The 19,277-nt window shown below is 53.5% G+C and overlaps 1 pseudogene; it reads right to left on the reverse strand.

The window, feature by feature from the left end:
- The window catches only part of LOC123056788 (uncharacterized), a 62,219-nt pseudogene extending 58,940 nt beyond the window's left edge, over window positions 1–3,279 (reverse strand).
- Between the last annotated feature and the right edge of the window lie 15,998 nt (window positions 3,280–19,277).

The following is a 19,277-nucleotide window of genomic DNA, read 5'->3' on the forward strand; positions in this document are numbered from 1 at the left end:
ACGTAAGGTCCAAGTCTCCTGAGTTGTATTCGATGAGAAAATCACGTTCCCGAAGGTTTAATTCCGTTTGGACTCTGTTTTATATTCCTTTTCTTCGAAACCCTAAAACAGGCAAAAAACAACAATTCTGGGCTGGGCCTCCGGTTAATAGGTTAGTCCAAAAAATAATATAAAAGTGTATAATAAAGCCCAATAATGTCCAAAACAGTAGATAATATAGCATGGAGCAATCAAAAATTATAGATACGTTGGAGACGTATCAAAAGCACCAATGTCGGTGTCAAAACCGGTGGATCTCGGGTTGGGGGTCCCGAACTGTGCGTCTAAGGCGGATGCTAACATGAGGCAGGGGACACGATGTTTACCCAGGTTCGGGCCCTCTTGATGGAGGTAATACCCTACGTCCTGCTTGATTATTCTTTATGATATGAGTATTACAAGAGTTGATCTACCATGAGATCAAAGAGGCTAAACCGTAGAAGCTAGCCTATGGTATGATTATATGTTGTCCTACGGACTAAAACCCTCCGGTTTATATAGACACCGGAGGGGGCTAGGGTTACACAAGGTCGGTTACAAAGGAGGAGATATACATATCCGTATTGCCTAGCTTGCCTTCCACGCCAAGTAGAGTCCCATCCGGACACGGGACGAAGTCTTCAATCTCGTATCTTCATAGTCCAACAGTCCGGCCAAAGTATATAGTCCGGCCGTCCGGAGACCACCTAATCCAGGACTCCCTCAGGTAAAAATACTCTCCGAGTGCAAAATTGATCTGTCGGTGCTTGGAGGCATAGTAGCTCTTTTGTCGGGACTTGGCCACTTGTAGTCTATCTAGGATCTCATTGACTTGTTTTTCAGCCTCCATCATTAAGTTGGTTCCGAAAATGTGGCTATCTCTGGTTTGAGAACAGTTTAGCAGAGTGCGGCACTTATGCCCATACAGAGCTTCATAGGGTGACATCTTGAGACTGGTCTAGAAACTGTTGTTGTATGAGAAGTCTGCATACGGTAAGCAATCTTCCCACTTGGGTCCTTGGGCCAAAGCACATGCTCGGAGCATATCTTCGAGTATTTGATTTACTGGCTCAGTCTGCCCGTCTGTCTGAGGGTGATAGGCAGTGTTGTACTTTAGTGTGGTGCCCAAAGCTTGATGGAGACGTGACCAGAATGCTGAGGTAAAGAGAGAACCTCAGTCGGAGGTGATAGTTCTTGGCACTCCATGTAAACTAACGATTCTGGACACATATAGCTATGGGATTGGATCGACTCAGTAGGTGGTTCAGATGGGAATGAAGCGAGCTACCTTTGTCAGCATGTCGACCACAACCCATACTGCATCATTGCCCCGGTGAGTTTTTGGTAGGCCTATGATGAAATCCATGCAGACATCGTCCCACTTTCATTGTGGAACGGGTAAAGGTTGGAGTCTGGAAGGTTTCTGATGTTCCGCCTTCACCTTGTTGCATATGTCACAACAAGTGACAAAATAGGCAATGTCCTTCTTCATTCCATCCCACCAAAATATCTGTCGAAGGTCTTCGTACATCTTGGTACCTCCTGGGTGAATTGAGTATGAAGATTCGTGCGCTTCTGCCAAGATCTTTCTTCTCTGGTATGCTTATTTAGGTATGCAAATCCGACCTCAAAACCTTAGAGTCCCTTGCTCAAACTTTCAGAAATCCCGGTTCTTGCCTTCTTGCATACGCTTGACATAGTGTTGCAGGACGACATCATCCAGCTGGGCCATGCGGATTTCTTCCTCGAGTGTAGGGGTGACTTCCTATATATTGGCGAGGTCAGCCCCACCAATAACAAGGTTAAGTCGAGTGATCTCTTCTTGGAGTTTGGAAGGCAAGGACTCCATCAGGGCGTTCAGGTTGGCAGGCTTGCGACTGAGGGCATCGACAACCACATTGGCCTTACCAGGATGGTAATTTATCCCAAGATGATAATATTTGACCAAGTCGAGCCATCTTCGCTGTCAGAGATTCAGGTCTGGTTGGGTGAATATATACTTGAGACTCTTGTGGTCTATAAATATCTGACATCTTTTGACAATGAGGTAGTGCCTCCAAATCTTAAATGCGTGCACAACTGCGACCAATTCCAAATCATGGGTTGGGTAGTTCCCTTCATGGGGTCGTAGCTGTCTGGTTGCGTAAGCTACAACCTTGCCGTCTTGCATGAGCACACATCCAATACCTCTCCTGGATGTGTCATAGTATACATCAAAGCTGTGATAGATGTCTGGGAGGGTCAACACAGGTGCTGACGTCAATCGGGTCCTCAACTCATTCAAACTATTCTCACAGTCCTCAGAGCATACAAACTTCTCATCCTTCTTGAGGAGTTCTGTCATGGGCTTGGCAATCTTAGAGAAGCCTTCAATGAATCAATGGTAATATCCGGCTAATCCAAGAAAACTCCGGATCTCAGTCACTGTCGTGGGTGTTTCCCAATCGAGCACGTCCTTCACTTTTCTTGGATCCATGGCTATGCCTTCTGCTAAAAGAACATGCCCCCAAAATCTGACTTGCTTGAGCCAAAATTCACATTTGCTGAATTTCGCATATAGCTGATGGTCACAGAGTCTTTGCAAGACTGCTCTGAGATGTCCCGTGTGCTCTTCTTCACCTTTCGAGTATATGAGTATATCATCAATGAAGACCACCACAAATTTATCCAAGAAGTCCATGAATACTTTATTCATCATGTGCATGAAGAAAGCAGGGCATTGGTGAGGCCGAAAGACATGACCGTATATTCATAAAGACCGTATCGAGTGGTGAATGCGGTCTCAGGAATATCCTCATTCTTGATTTTGAGCTGGTGATATCCGGTCCTCAAATCAATCTTGGAGAATACTTTTGCCCCACTAAGTTGGTCAAACAAATCATCAATCCTCGCAAGAGGGTATTTGTTCTTCATAGTGACATCATTCAACTGATGGTAATCCACACACATCCGAAGACTGCCACCCTTCTTGTCCACGAAGATTGCGGGTGATCCCCATGGTGAAGAGCTTGGGTGAATGTATCCTTTCTGAAGCATCTCATCAAGTTGTTTCTTTAATTCCACTAATTCGGATGAAGGCATCCGGTATTACTTCTTGTATAATGGTGCGGTCTTGGGCACAAGGTCAATTGCAAACTCAAGCTCGCGGTCTGGCGGCATTCCTGGTAGTTCCTTAGGAAATACATCTGGAAACTCACTGACCACAGGAATTAGATCCAATTCTTCAGCTATAGCTGCGAAGACCATTTCTTTCTTGGGCATGCTCCTTCGAGCAAAGAATTTTGTAGTTTGGCCTTCCTGGTTGGTCAATGTGACTTCTCTAGTCGCACAGTTGATGCATACTTGATGTTTGGTTAACCAGTTCATTCCCAAAATAATATCCAACTTGGCAGACTCAATGACTATCAAAGAGGCTGGGAACATGGCTCCCTTGATGTCTGAGGGAGTCCTGGATTAGGGGGTCTCCGGACAGCCGGACTATATCCTTTGGCCGGACTGTTGGACTATGAAGATACAAGATTGAAGACTTCGTCCCGTGTCAGGATGGGACTCTCCTTGGTGTGGAAGGCAAGCTTGGCAATACGTGTTGGGATCTACGATAGGGTACGTAGACTACAAATTAAAAATTTCCTACACGCAGAACAACGAAGAACATGCTACGGTAGATGGATCACAGTTCGTTACCACTAGATGCGCAGTGCCATGCAGCGGAAGAAGAGTTGGGGCAGCGCGTCCACGTGGATCGTCTCCTCCTCGTCCGATCTCCCTCGTACAACCGGTGGTCAGTTCCCACATACAGGTTCACTGGAGCGGTGCAAGTGCACCACCTCTAATGGTATCCGCGCGTGTAGGAGGAACGTCGTGCAGCGGACTGCTAGGTCCCATCACACAACCGGCGGCGAGTGGAGGTGTCTATTCACAACACATGCAAACCCTAGTGACAACGCCAAAGCAATCAACCACATGAGTGTGCGGCACCTCCACTACATATAGGCGTCCATCGCGGGCTCAACACTTGGGCCTCGCACGGACCCTAAAGCCCATAAGTCTACTCGGCCACAATCCGAATACAGTTCGGATCACATCCGACTAGTGTCCTCGGATCCGACCTCGTAGGTTCCTTCCCTTAAGCGCGCGACCCCTTAGGTTTAAGTCGGCTTGGTCGCAGTTCGGATCACCTCCGAACTGCATGGTAGGTAGCAGCCTCTAGCAAGGCATGCCGAACAGCAAGTAGACTATGAAGCTGGTTAGCGAACCTGTACATCACACTTCCATTCCTTTTGCCACACGATATACGTTGTCGAGCTCAAGGAGAGTCTGTCATCCTTGTGCTAGCCCGACCTCTTTCTCGTTCCAGTGATGCCGACCACAAACCGGATTATCTCATAATCCTTGTCGCATGGCCATGCTTATCCTGGTCGGATCACACGAGGGGCCCAGAGTATATCTCTCCTGATTGGAGGGGCAAATTCCATCTTGCTCGACCACGTCTCGCAGCATGGTTCTAGACAAACCCGAAAACTTACCTTTATAACTACCCAGTTACGGAGTAGCGTTTGGTCGACCCAACGCAAGTCTGTTACCATCTCGAGTACATGCGTCAGCTCAGGTCTTAGGACATAGAACATATGTTGTACTAGAGACTCATAGATGACATATCGCTGCGTCTCATAGTTGGGTCTGTCCGACTCAGACCTTATCTCGACTCGGATCCGACTACGTCGAATCCGACCAGATCCTTCCAAGTCCATATTATCCGGTTAGCATCCAATGCTCCATGGCTAGTGAGACCAAGCCATCGACCGTGTCATATGCTAGTCTAGTTGGCTGCGCATCCACACAGCCCTTTCCACTAGGGACCTTTTAGGGCATTCATCATACAATGCATAGTCCCACAAACAAGTCACGTACTTGCTGATACAAATCATTTATAATGTCCAAGGACTATCTTTATTCATAAACACATAGGAAATATCATCATACATGATTGCCTCTAGGGCATATCTCCAACAGTCTCCCACTTGCACTAGAGTCAATCAAGTAGACATCGAATGCCCATAGCTCTAACGTGCCCCTCATGCTTGGGTTGTGGAAGTGGCTTAGTCAACGGATCCACAACATTTGCATCCGTGTGAATTTTGCATAACTCTACATCACCACTCTTTACGATCGTTCATATCAGGTGATATTTCCGATCTATGTGTCTGACCTTGTGGTGATTCCTCGGCTCCTTGGCTTGTGTGATGGCACCAGAATTATCGCAATAAAGGTCCAACGGTTTTACCGAGGCTGGGAAAATACCAAGATCATCCAGAAAGTTCCAGATCCAAACACCTTCCTTTGCAGCTTCACAAGCCGCAATATATTCCGCTTCTGTAGTAGAATCGGCCACCGTATCTTGCTTGGAACTCATCCAGCTCACCGCTCCTCCATTCATGACGTACACAAATCCGGACTATGATCGACAATTATCTCTGTCGGTTTGGAAACTAGCATCGGTGTAACCCCTTACGATGAGCTCTTCCTCACCTCCATAAACTAGGAACATCTCTTTTGTCCTTTTCAGGCACTTCAAAATAGTCTTTACCGCTGCCCAGTGACTCTCACCTGGGTTGGCCTGGTATCTACTTGTTAGGCTTATTGCAAAAGCAACATCGGGCCGTGTACATATCATGGCATACATGATGGATCCGATTGCCGAGGCATATGGAATCCTACTCATCCTGCTTCGCTCATCAGATGTCGAATGACTCTGAGTCTCGCTTAGCCTTATACCATGTGAGAGTGGCAAGAACCCTTTCTTTGCCTCACTCATGTTGAACCGCTTCAACACTTTATCTATGTACGTGCTCTGGCATAAGCCGAGCAGCCTCCTTGATCTATCTCTATAGATCTTAATGCCTAAAATGTACATTGCCTCACCAAGGTCCTTCACCGAAACCTTGCCATTCAATGACTCCTTGACCGAGTTCAGCATCGAAATATCATTTCCGATCAGTAGTATGTCATCCACATACAAGATCAAAAACACTATGGAGCTCCCACTTAACTCCTTGTATAAACAAGAGTCCTCTTCGCTTTTGATGAAGCCGAAACCAGTGACGACCTCATCAAAATGAATGTTCCAGCTCCAAGATGCTTGCCTCAACCCATAAATGGATCTCCTGAGCTTGCATACCTTACTAGTGCTAGTAGGATCGACAAAACCCTCGGGCTGTATCATATACACGTCCTCGGTCAAATTTCCATGAAGGAAAGCCGTCTAGACATCCATCTGCCATATCTCCTAATCGAAATATGTAGCTATAGCTAGTACGATCCTCACTGACTTCAGCATCGCTACCGGCGAGTAAGTCTCGTCGTAGTCAATTCCTTGAACTTGTCCATAACCCTTAGCGACAAGCCGAGCTTTGTGGATCAGAACATTTCTATCCACATCGGTTTTCTTCTTAAAGACCCATTTGCAACCAATGGCCGTTACGCCAGGCGGCGGATCAACCAAGTCCCAAACTTGATTCTCATCCATGGACTTTAACTCGGATCTCATGGCCTCCAGCCATGCCTCGGAATCTGGGCTCACCATCGCTTCCGCATATGTGGCCGGCTCGTCGCTTTTTAGCAACAATACATTGCGCACTCTGCGCAATCTTTCCGACCTCCTTGGTTCCGGTGCCGCTTCCTCTACGGGTTCCCTGACTGACTCCGATATGATCTCATCACCAGCCGAGCCGTCCCCGAGTGGTCCTCGAATTTCTTCGAGTCGGACCATCCTCCCACTGGCCTCCCGACTGAGAAACTCTTTATCAAGGAAAACCCCATTCCGAGCAACAAACACTTTGTTCTCTTCCCGTTTGTAGAAGTTATATCCCAAGGTTTCCCTGGGATATCCCACGAATATGCATTTATCCGACTTGGGTGTAAGCCTGTCTGACATAAGTTTCTTGACAAATGCTTCACAACCCCAAATCTTTAGAAAAGACAAACTGGGACTCTTCCCGGTCCACATCTCATGTGGTGTCTTGTCTACGGATTTTGATGGTACCCTGTTAAGTGTGAAAGCTGCAGTCTCTAGAGCGTATCCACATAATGACAAGGGCAAATCCAACTTGCTCATCATAGATTGAACCATGTCCAACAAGGTGCGATTCCTCCGTTCTGATACACCATTTCTCTGTGGCGTACCCGGAGGTGTGAGCTGAGGTACTATACCTCTGCTTTTCAGATGATCATCAAACTCCTGGCTCATGTACTCACCTCCATGATCAGATCGTAGAAATTTTATAGTCTTACCAACTGATTCTCCACCTCGTTTTGAAACTCTTTGAACTTTTCAAAAGTCTGTGACTTGTGCCTCATCAAATAGATATATCCATATCTACTCAAGTCGTCGGTAAAAGTCATGAAGTACTGATAGCCACCTCTGGCAGTCATGCTCATTGGTCCACACACATCATTGTGTATCAGTTCCAACAGCTCAGATGCCCTCTCACAACTCTTTGCGAAAGGAGACTTAGTCATCTTGCCGAGCAAGCATGATTCGCATGTCTCGAACAACCCAAAGTTGGTCAAAGTTAGGAGTCCATCATCATGGAGCTTCTTCATGCGTTTCAGACTAATGTGTCCAAGCCGGCAATGCCAGAAGTATGTCGGATTTATCTCATTGGGCTTATGCCTCTTGACATTCACCTTATAGACCAGTTCCTGTTCTAGATTCAATATAAATAACACATCAACAATGGGTGCATAGCTGTGGAACATACCATTCAAATAAACCGAACAACCATTGTTCTTTAAATTGAATTCATAACCCTGACTCATCAAGCATGAGGCAGAAATAATGTTCCGACTAAGTGCAAGAATGTAATAACAATTATTCAATTCCAAAATAAATCCAGAAGGAAGCTGGAGCTACATCGTGCCGACCTCCAATGCAGCAACTCTTGCTTTGTTGCCTACCCTGATGTCAATCTCCCCTTGTGCCACACGCCTAGTTCTTACCAGCCCCTGCATCGAGTTGCAAATATGAACAACCGATCCGGTATCAAATACCCAAGAGCTACTAGGTATGTCAGCAAGGTAAATGTCTATAACATATGCAACAAGTGTACCTTTGCCTGAAGCAGCATTCCCGGCCTTCTTGCCATGCTCTGCAAGCCACTTGCTACAGTTCCTCTTCTAGTGACTAGTTTCCTTGCAATGATAGCAAATGGTCTTTGAGTCCGGTCCAGACTTCGGCGCAGCGGAAGAGGTTACTATCTCTGTGCCCTTTGCCTTAGCCTTCTTCTTAGACCAACTCTTCTTGAACTTAGTCAATTTCTGCACCATCGACACTTGATGCGTGGCCTTTTTTAATATCCTGCTCTGCCACTTTGAGCATCCCATGCAATTCTGTGAGCTTCTTAGCCATGCCATGCATATGATAGTTTGAGATGAACGTCCCATAGCTGGGCGGAAGAGAACCCAGAACTGCATCAGTAGCCAGCTCATCCAAGAGCGGGAAGCCCAACCGATCCAAAGCTTGCACATATCCGATCATCTTGATCACATGCGGGCTCAGTGGATCACCTTCCTTCAGCTTACAATCCATAAAGGATCGCCAGACGTTGAACCTTTCGGTCCTAGCCTGCACCTGAAACATGCTCTTGAGACTCTCAATCATATCGAAAGCCCCAACGTCTTCGAAATGCTGCTGCAAATCAGGCTCCATACAAGCCAGCGTGAGGCAGCTGATCTCGTTTGATTCATCAACGAGTTTCTGGTAGGCATTCTTGGTTGTGGTACTAGCATTATCGGCAGGTTCCTCTAGAAGCGGATCCTCTAGAACATGTTCCTTTTTATCATGCTTGAGAACAATTCTCAAATTTCTATACCAGGTAGTAAAGTTTGTTCCATTCAGTTTATCCTTTTCCAGAATTGATTTCAATGCAAAGTTGGGTTGAACACGTGGTGCCATTGATCTACAACAGAAAAATATGCAATCACTAAGCAATGTGTTTGTGTAGAGTAATTCTAGCCTTAAACAGAAATACTCCCACTGAAGTAAGCATCCCTCCGCAAACTCTCAGTGATTCAGGATCCGACTAGCACATGCGACTAGTGAGATTTAGCATCAGTGCTAGACAACATGCCTATCCGGTAAGCAACTCCTTGCTAATCGTATCTCTATACGACTCTTGTCGGTCGGGTAGGTATCTCATACCCCGGCTCCCGACCTCTTTTTCCACAAGGCCCAAAACCGTTTTGATAGCCTTGTCAAGTCAACCTAATGCAGTGCATGTCCATGTCCGACACAAACCCTTCAGTTCAAGGACACCCAGCAGCACCCCAATTTTATGAGCCCACTACTAGACGTACTTGACGTGCGAAGGTGCAACATCGGGGATGGCAATTCGCTTGATATTCATGAGGGATCTTTCTACCATTCTAACATGCATAGAAAACAAGGAAGCATAACAATCACAAATAAACACATATTATGAAATAGTATGGCTCCTTCATGGATGTTCTTCCAGGTCGGCTCCAACTCCGATGACCATCTAGAAACTCCATCTTGTTTGTCACGTCGGGACGCCAAGCCACCAACCTGATCTATGTTATCCAACTACTGCAACTAGTAATGAATTTTACATAGAGTCACAAGTCGACACGCAGGTCGTTATACAATATAATGACAACACTTTGGCTCCTGCCGGCTGCCAAACATGAAACGCAGGCCATGTATAATTTACACACATGCAACACATACACATGAGCCATACTATTCACATCAAACCCTGCAAAATAATGTTATGCATAGAATCGCATTCCACCGGTTTGAGTGATCGTGTACGAAATACAAGGCGCTACGCACATGGTGGTCCCATCGATCCCAATCAACAGAAAACATAGCCACATCGATCCCCATGCGTAGTTGATCTCATCAACTGTGCACACAACCAGTCTTATCAATGACAACAGATCTCATCTATTGCCTCCACATATCTAATATGCATATGATCTGAATCCAAATCCTATAGCAGAGGCTCTGATACCACTGTTGGGATCTATGGTAGGGTGCGTCAACTGCAAATTAAAAATTTCCTACACGCAGAACAACCAAGAACATGCTACGGGAGATGGATCACAGTTCGTTACCACTAGACGCGCAGTGCCGTGCAGCGGAAGAAGAGTTGGGGCAGCCCATCCGCATGGATCGTCTCCTCCTCGTCCGATCTCCCTCGTATAACCGGTGGTCGGTTCCCACGTACAGGTTCACCGGAGCGGCACAAGTGCACTGCCTCTAATGGTATCTGTGCGTGCAGGAGGAACTTCGTGCGGCGGACTGCTAGGTCCAATCACACAACCGACGGTGGGTGGAGGTGTCTATTCGCAACACATGCAAATCCTAGTGACAGCGCCGAAGCAATCAGCCGCGTGAGTGTGCGGCACCTCCACTACATATAGGCATCCGTCGCGGGCTCAACACTTGGGCCTTGCACGGACTGTCGGCGTTCTGGGAATGGGGGTCCCCAGACTTGCCTGCCTGCGGCCTGTGGCGTGGCGCAATGGGGGCCCAGCGCGGCCCATCTTCATCAACACAAGACTCAAGACCCTCGCGAGGGGCCAAGCCTCGCGAGGCGGACGACACGGCGCATCCTCATCAGGCTGGCTCGCGAGGAGGCGGAGAGTTCAAGGCGGGGTACCTCGCGAGGTGCCCATGACGCAAGCCATGACGACTCAGGGTGCTAGGCGGGCGCCAGCGCGTGCAGCGTCCTTCTTTCCTCTTTGGTGCAAAGGGGGCAAGCGCAGCCGTGGAGTACCGAGGCATCAGGCAAAGGTTGCCACTTCGGTGCAACGAGACCAAGACCAGGAGGACTACGAGATGGAGGTCACCATGGAGCCCAGCACGGCGTCATCACCAGAGCCTTTGGCAGGCGGAGACTGCTTTTGTCAGGATAAGTGTACTCGTTGTCCCCCTTCAAATTAGCCCGCCATTGTTGGCTCCCTTCCCGCTCAATATTTGGGAAGAGGACCAGGGCCTCTATAAATAGGACTAGCCACCCACATAGAAAGGGGTTCGTCGTTCGGTTCGTTCGGGGATCATCTGGAAGGGTTGGTTCGTCCGGTTCGCAAGCAGAGAGAGAGTGAGTGAGAGAGAGGGAAAGGTGACTGAACTCCTCCTAGCAGTTCATCACCCCAGCCAAGAACAGACCCTCGCAAGGCTGTTCGTCCTTGTATTGTTCATCATCTCCAGCCCCAAGAGGAAATCCACCACCCACACACTGGAGTAGGGTATTACACCACATCGGTGGCCCGAACGAGTATAAATCTTGTGTCTCTTGTGCAGTTCTTTTAGTAGTTTAGATCTTTGCGAGACGGTGAGGTTGAAGGCGTAATCTCCGTGCGCACCCCAGTGTTCGAATCTTAAGGGTCTACCGGAACCCACGAATCCGACATTTGGCGCGCCAGGTAGGGGTGCGCCGGAATTCGTCTTCCACCACTCCGCTCTCCTCCGACCGTCGCATCCATGTCTGACGCTCGTCGGGCCCGCGCTGAGCGCCGGGCCGCCATCGCTTCTCGCGTCGCCCAGACGGCCCCCGTTGGTGGGCGTCCTCGTCGTTCCCCGTCGCCAGCCATCAATGCCGCCACCGGCCCGGCGGGGGGCGAGCAGCAAGCGTCGTCTCAGTACCCGTCCGTGCGGCAAGACGGCCGCACCGCTACTCCATCGCTCGCCCCAGCCGGCTCTTCGCCCCGCGCGCTCCGCGCACCCTTGGAGGCTCGAGCTACGCTCATCGCAGCAAACGAACTCCTGCGCTACCGCCCCGTCGACGATGTCTACGAGGAGTGGCTCGACCGCGTCGCCGAGCTCGTCCGCGCCGCAGGGGGCTCTCCTGCGTCGTCCGCTCCGCTGCGCCGCACTCCGCCCCGCGCGGGCAATGAAGCTCCGGGGGCGTACCAGCTGCCTCCTCTCCAAGAAGACGCCATGGCTCCAAGGCGTGTGGCCCCTGGGCGGAACCCGCTCCGTCAGGTGCCGGCGCAGCCAGAACGGAGCTGCCAAGAAGTCCCTCGCCCGCAAGGAGCTGCCCGGCGCTCCCTGATCCAGCTCCAGCATGCCAAGACCCCGCTCTGCTCCTAGCTGCAGCGCGTGGGGGGCCCTCAAGACCAAGCTCTCCACCAGCCGAAGCCTTTCGTGGCCACCGCGGGCTGCCTCGCCTACACCACCGAGCTGCGTAGCGTCGCGTGGCCCGGCAAGTTCAAGCCGGACCTGCCTCCTCGCTACGACGGCACAACTAATCCCGCGGAGTTCCTCCAGCTCTATGAGCTGGGCATCGAGGCTGCCAGCGGGGACGAGAAGGTCATGGCGAACTGGTTCCTCATGGTGCTCAAGGAAGGAGCTCGCACCTGGATCCTGAATCTGGCTCTAGGCACGATCTCCTCCTGGGACCAGATGCGCACCCGCTTCATCGCCAACTTCCAAGGTACTCGCGACCGGCCACCTGCCATGAGCGACATGCGCCGCGTCAAGCAACAACCCGGAGAGACCCTGCAAAAGTACATCTAGCGCTTCAACAGCGCGCGCCTCAAGATCCCCAAGGTGTCCGAGGAGGCCATCATCTCGGCCTTCTCCGATGGCGTGCGCGATGTCAAGATGAAGGAGGAGCTGGCGATGCATGAAGACCTCTGCACCTCCCTGGAGCTATTCAACTTGGCGAACAGGTGCGCCAGGGCTGAGGAGGGACGCCTCTCCCTCCTCGAGACGCCTGCCGCGGACCCAGAAGAGAAGAAGCCCAAGGCCAAGGATGTGAAGCGCAAGGGGGCTGCCGTACTCGCAGCCGAACCAGACACCAAGCGCGGCAAGGATCTGCCCGACTCCTCCAGAGGCAGCCGGCACTATGTGTACCACGACCTCCACACCCACAACACCAACGAATGTCAAGAGCTCTGCGCCATGCGAGAAGGAAGGATCGGCCGTCGCCCTGACCGTGCTGACCGGGGCTATGACCGAGGAGGAGGAAGAAACCCAGGATGCTGGGAAGATCGCGGCCCGCGCCAGGGGTGGCGCGACCAACCTCGCGAGGACCGCTGGTGGGACCTACCTCGCGAGGGGGACTGGAGGGATCAGCCTCGTGAGGATCGCCCTCATGGCAACGTAGGCCTACCTCCGCTGCCGCCTCCACCAAGGAGGAACGAAGACCGCCATCAAGACGAGGGGGCTGGGGGCTTCCAAGAGCCGCGTGCAATCGCCTGCATCCTAGGCGGAGCTCAAGCCCCAGCCTCTCAACGTATCTTCAAGCAGTTTGCCCGCGAAGTGAATGCAGTTCTCCCCAAGCTCGAAGCAACGCGCCCCCTCAGGTGGTCGGCGTGCGCCATCACGTTCAGCTCAGCAGACCAGCTCAAGTGCTCGGCCACAGCCGGAGTCCTCCCGATGCTTTGCTCCCCAGTCATCAGCAACGTGCTGGTCACCAAGACCCTCATCGACGGAGGGGCAGGGCTCAATGTCCTGTCCGTAGAAACCTTCAACAACCTCCAAGTGCCCTATGATCAACTTCAGCCAACCAAGCCTTTCTCCAGAGTCACCGACGGTTCCACGGTCCCGATCGGGCAGGTCCGCCTCCCTGTCACCTTCGAGGCCCGCAACAACTATCGCACCGAGCTCATCGACTTCGACGTTGCCCACATCCGCCTGCTGTACAACGCCATCCTCGGGTACCCAGCGCTGGCCAAATTCATGGCCGTGACTCACCACGGCTACAACGTCCTCAAGATGCCAGGGAGTGGCGGCGTCATCACGGTGCCCTGTGAAGAAAGGGATGCAGTGTGTTCCCTGGAGCGAGCCTTTCAGGCCGCGTCGCTAGAAGACCCAGATCGTGGAAGCAGGAGGCTTCCTGAGACCACCCCCAAGAAGAAGAAGATGTCGCCAGGCTCAGCCCCTCAGGAGGCAGGCCCTTCTGGGCCCATGTCTGCCCGGGAGGACCCTCCTTCCATCGCATAGGAAAGCGTGCCCGACGCCCTCCTCAGGCAGGGCTCGGGGGCTCTCACCTGGAGGGCCACCGACCTAGCCAGGGTCACGAGGGAGGCGCTTGGGCACCATGTGGAGGCGTGCTTCGAAGCACGTTTCCCTCGAGAAGGAGCCAAGCAAGGAGGGTCCGACCAGCAGGAGTTCGTCAACAAGGCCATTCAAGAACTACAGGAGTCGAGGATCATGAGAGGTTGCCGTCGTCCACCAGCTGTGGCCCCACATCCAGGCGAGGATGGTGGGCTGCGCGTCTGCGTCGACGTACCAGGGCTCAATCAGATCGCCACGACAGAGCGTCTCTGGCCCTCGCGAGTGGGGCGCTGCGGAGGTCCACCCCACAGCTATGTTCACATGCCTTACGGCCTGCTGAGCATGGCTGCGGCGTACCAGCGCCTCATGAGGGGCATCATGGAGGCTCAGGAAGACAGGCGTTCCGCGGCCCTGGCGGAGATGAAGACAGCTCGCAAGGAGCCACCCGTGCCTCCGGAGCCTCCCGAGGCCCCGGGGCCTGGGGGCTCGTGAGGATCGGCTTTCGCAACCCACCGAGCCTGCTGCACCAACGCCACTTCGCCGACGACATCCTCAGGTGACATCTTCCAAGCCTCATTCCCAGCTGGGAGCGCCCTCCCAGGGTTGCATCACTCCCAGGCCACGTGGGTCCGTCCCTGCGGCATGTATCTGCTTTTATCTTTCGGTCGTTAGTTTGCCTTGATTGGGGGTGCCCCTCAGGCTGCATCATCCCCAAGCCGATGGGGCTAGGCCCAGCGGCGTGTATCTCCATCGCGTTTATTTCCAACTATGCATTCGCCTATCGCGCTTGATCGCCTGATGCCCGTTCGCGGCAACCCTTCTTCTCCATGTCGACTACTTGCACGTTAAAGGGGGGGTGCCTGAGCATCGTGACTCAGGGCTCTTACTGGCTCTCCAGCCCTCACCCTCTGGCCTTGTCCACGGCATCGCGACCTGGCATACCAGCGACGGCTGAGACAAGCTCGAGGGCCGGGACCTGAGGACGTAGAGTACCGGCATCTAACCAAATTTTGCAGGGCCACATCTCAAGATACGGCCCAGTGCCGGGCGCAACCCGCCCAGAGGTAGGGCCTCGTGAGTCCCGCGCTGGCTCACGGGTGCCCAGATACACCTCACCTATCTCTACCGTGCCAGCCACGTGTCAGGGCGGGGCTGTACACGCCCCGGGGGCTCCTCCCGGAGGGGAGCCCCCTCCCACGTACCAGTGGAAGCACCATGCTCCGCGCTGGCTGACGACACTGCCGAGGAGCGGCTATGCCCGTACACATATGGAAGCGCTATGCTCCGTGCTGGTGATAAAAAACTGAGGGTGGCCTCCGGGCTGCGTTAACCTCAGGGAGCCCAGAGCTCAGTGGCTGGCCTCATCGCAACGCCTCCCCTCGGGAGTGTCGCACGAGGGGGCTAGGCACAGGGGCTACGACTGGGTCATGCCCAGACGTACGCCGCCCAGCCAGGCCTCTCGGGCCTGGTTCGTCGCGCGTCTCTCCTCGAGCGGAGCCAAGGTATGAAGGCCATTTGCGCGTCAAGGGGAACCCCTGAGCATCGCGACTCAGGGGCCTAACTGGTCCCGTAGCCCCTCACTCCTTAGTTCTGAAAGGCTATGCTGGGTGAGGTACGCGCGGGGCTGGGCTTTGCAGACGGAGAAAGGTAGCCCCGCTTGCAGTTCACCTCATCACCCGCTGTTCACGCGTCAAGGGGGACTCCTGAGCATCGCGACTCAGGAGCCTAACTGGCTTCGTAGCCCCTCACTCCTTAGTTCCGAAAGGCTATGCTGTGTGTGGTACGCGCGGAGTCGGGCTCTGCAGACGTAGAACGGAAGATACACCTACATCACGCTTCCCTACTTGTTGTTCGCGCGCCAAGGGGGACTCCTGAGCATCGCGACTCAGGAGCCTAACTTGTCATGTAGCCCCTCACTCCTTTGGTTCTGTCCTGGTTTCCGGTCGGGGCTAATGCTGGGTGAGGCACGCGCGGGGCCGGGCTCTGCCGGCGTAGAACACAAGCAAGTAGGGAAGAAAAGCATAAAATCCAAGGAATTTAAAAGCAAATATTACAACCCATACTGCCGTCTTAGTACCAAACACAAGTTTAAATGCCTCCCCGAGGCGTGATGCATGTGCAGGAACTGAAAGAAGAGCAGGGATGGAACGGAGTCACTTGTCGGCGGCGGCTTCGCCTCATGGAACGACAGGGTCCGCAGCGCCTTGCTTTGGCTTGGTGCTGAAGGCCAGGAACCTCCCCAGCAGCGCCTCCACGCGCCCCTTCACGGCTTCGACAGCGGCGGCAGCACCCTCGCCGCTCACCGGTTCCAGCAGGCCGTCGAGATCGGTGTGGGGATCGCGAAGGTAGATGTGGGCGAAGACCCGCGTCAGCGCAGCAGAAGACAGGACGCGCGCCTCGGCCTCGGCCGCGGGGCCGATGCCAAGGGCGACATCCCTAAGAGCCTTAACCAGGAAGGGAAGCAGCTTGGCGGGGCCGTCCCCGTCACCGGCTAGCGGGCTGTCCAAGCCGCTCTCGTAAAGCATCTTCAGCGAAGCGCGGGCATCTTTCTCCATGTCCGCGAAGGCCACACGATCCTCGGCGAGGACCCGGGCCTTGGCGTCTAGCTCAACCTTCGTCACCTCCAGCTCCTTCTTCAACGCGCCTAGGTGGTCGCGGCGCTTCTTGAGCTTGGCCTCCCGGTCCTCGAGCGCCGCCTCACGCGCCTTCGCCCCCTTCTCCTGCTCTCGGCGAAGGCGGACCTCCTCCGCAAGTTGGCCTCGCAGGCCTTGCAGCTCGTCCTCCAACGCCTTGAAACGATCGCGGACTTCGACCACTTCCCCCAGGGCTGCGTCCCGAGCAGCCTTCGCCTCGAGGATGGCCCGCCTCTCCTCGTCACAGGCGGTCGAGGCCTGAACCAACACCGCCCGGACCGAAGCATCAGAGCGAATCCACCCTGAAGCCAGCTCCAGGCGCCCGGCCACCAGGCGAGGGTCGGCGCCGAGAAGATCCTGCCGCAGCCGGTCCAGCTCAGCAACGGCATGCTCCAGGATGGAAGAAGAAGGCGGAGAAACATCGGTGCGCTCCAAGACAACAGGAGGAGTTGGGGAAGCAACGGTCAGTAGAACGGGATGAGAAGGTAGCGGCGGCGAGGCCGCCGTGTCCCGAAGCGGAGTCCGCTGCGCCTCCACAGCCGTAGCAGCGGCGCCAGACGAGGGCACTTCAGGAATCACTTGGGCCATGGGGGCTGAGCTCGCCCCCACCAGCATGGCCAGGCCTCCCAAGGGCGACCGGGAAGGAGAAGCCCGCGTGCCGCGGTCGCCCCCCACCACAGGCGGAGGCGCTGCCGCGGATGGAGCCTCAGGAGCCCCCTTCGGCTTCTTCGCCATGGGCGCCAGCCTATTCAAGAGAAGCAATCATCAAGCCTCGTCGGCGGAACGAGAAACAAAAGAACAAGGATCAAGCGCTTATGGGTCATCGCCGGTGAGCTCGGGCAGCCTCCGGCCCAACTTCAAGCCAAACAGCCAGCTGGAAGGGTCGACCTTGGAAGCAGAAGGCGCGACTGCGGACTGCCTCGGGGTAGGGGCAGACCCGCGGGAGATCAGCCCGGTCCTGTCCTTCTTCGGGATCGGGGGCGAGCTCCCGCTACCCAGCATGTCATCATCATCATCATCATCGCTCGGCGAAAGGCGGAGAGTCGGGGCGAGCGCCGAGGGAGGGGAGCCCTCGACTCTCCATCGGTCGCCCCAGAATCGGGCCCCTCTCCCTGCTGCTCTTCGTCCTCCTCCTCGCTGGAGTCGCCGAAGGGCACATCCACCGGTCCTTCGGAGGCCGCCACGGGCACGAGCCCGTCCCCGTTGAAACGGGCATGGACTCCACCACCCGCTTCCAGTCGTTGCGAAGGAACAAGGGCTTGGGAGCGCCCTTCAACCTTGCCACCTCGCCCCCAACCAGAGATTGAAGAACCGCGGTCACATCCTCTTCGTCCACAGCCTCAGGCTCGAATGAGGCCTCCACATTGGAGAAGAGTACCGCCGGAGTGGAGCCAGCTGGTACTCCAGGAACTCCTTCAGCAGTGACGCACCAGTCAACTTCGCCGCCGTCATGCAGGCCGGCCTCAAGTCCGCGTCCATCTTCTCCAACACCAGTTTCGCGCGGGGATCCGTGAGCTCCTCCCGGCACCAGTCGCTGGAGCTCACGGGCTGCTCCACGGGCAAGATCAGCCGAGGGTGAATGCGCCCGGCATCTACCAAGACCCACTTGCTCCTGAAGCCCTCAGCCCTCTTCCCGGGACTCGAGATGGCAATGGTGCTTCCATACGCGACGAAGCTCACGCACGCGGAAGGAAGACCGCAGGAGACCCGGAGGGAGAAGTAGTGGCGCAGCAAGGCCACCGAAGGCTGCACCCCTATGTGGGCCTTGCAGTAGTAAGCAAAGATCGCCAGGAGAAGGACAGAGTTGGGGTGGAGATGCAGATCCTGCAAGTTATAATGGCGGAGGATAGAGAAGAAGAACTCGGAGAAGGGAGGCATCAGACCCGCAACAATGGAGCTTACAAAGAGAGGATAAAAGGTGCTCCCCCGGCCCTTAGAGGTGGCGGTGCCGGCCTTGAACACCTCCGTCCCGTCGATGCCCTGCGCCTCCGCCATCCGGCACAGCCGGGCAAGGCTAGCCTTGGACACATTCGGCGGGTCCAGAGCAGGAGAGTACCAAGCTTCGGCCGGAGGCTGGCGAGCAACCATGGCTTCCTAGGTCGCGCGGCCGGAGTAGATCTGGAGATTTGGAGGCAGAAAGGGGAGGCGCAAGAAAGGGGATCTGAGCAGCAACCGGAGAAAGCAAAGGCAAGGTCTGGGCTGATGCCGCTCCCTTATTGTGACACTCCCAAAAAATTTAATTGGTTTTCATCAAAAACTTTGTTGAATTCTTTTTGAGGGCATTTAAAAATTTCTTTTCCAGAAATCCTTCATCTTAAAAAACTTCCTTTTCTTTGGCAAGGATTTTATTTTTTTCTTCAAAACTATGGTGTTTGATCTTTTGAAATTTCTTCTCTATTGGTTCCCCCTCAAATTATTTTGGGAGTTTTAATCTTTTTCTCTTAAAAAGAAACTCTATGAAAATTTGGATTTTCATATCCTAGAAACCACCCATGATCTTTGTATTTTTGCCCATGTGATAAGACCCCTCCAAAACCTTCCCTCCTCCTTGTAATCAACCTAAGTTCTCTGTCCCAACTCATCCAAGCAAGTTTTGGATT

This window comes from Triticum aestivum, chromosome 3A, assembly GCF_018294505.1.
Source record: "Triticum aestivum cultivar Chinese Spring chromosome 3A, IWGSC CS RefSeq v2.1, whole genome shotgun sequence".
Lineage (NCBI taxonomy): Eukaryota > Viridiplantae > Streptophyta > Magnoliopsida > Poales > Poaceae > Triticum > Triticum aestivum.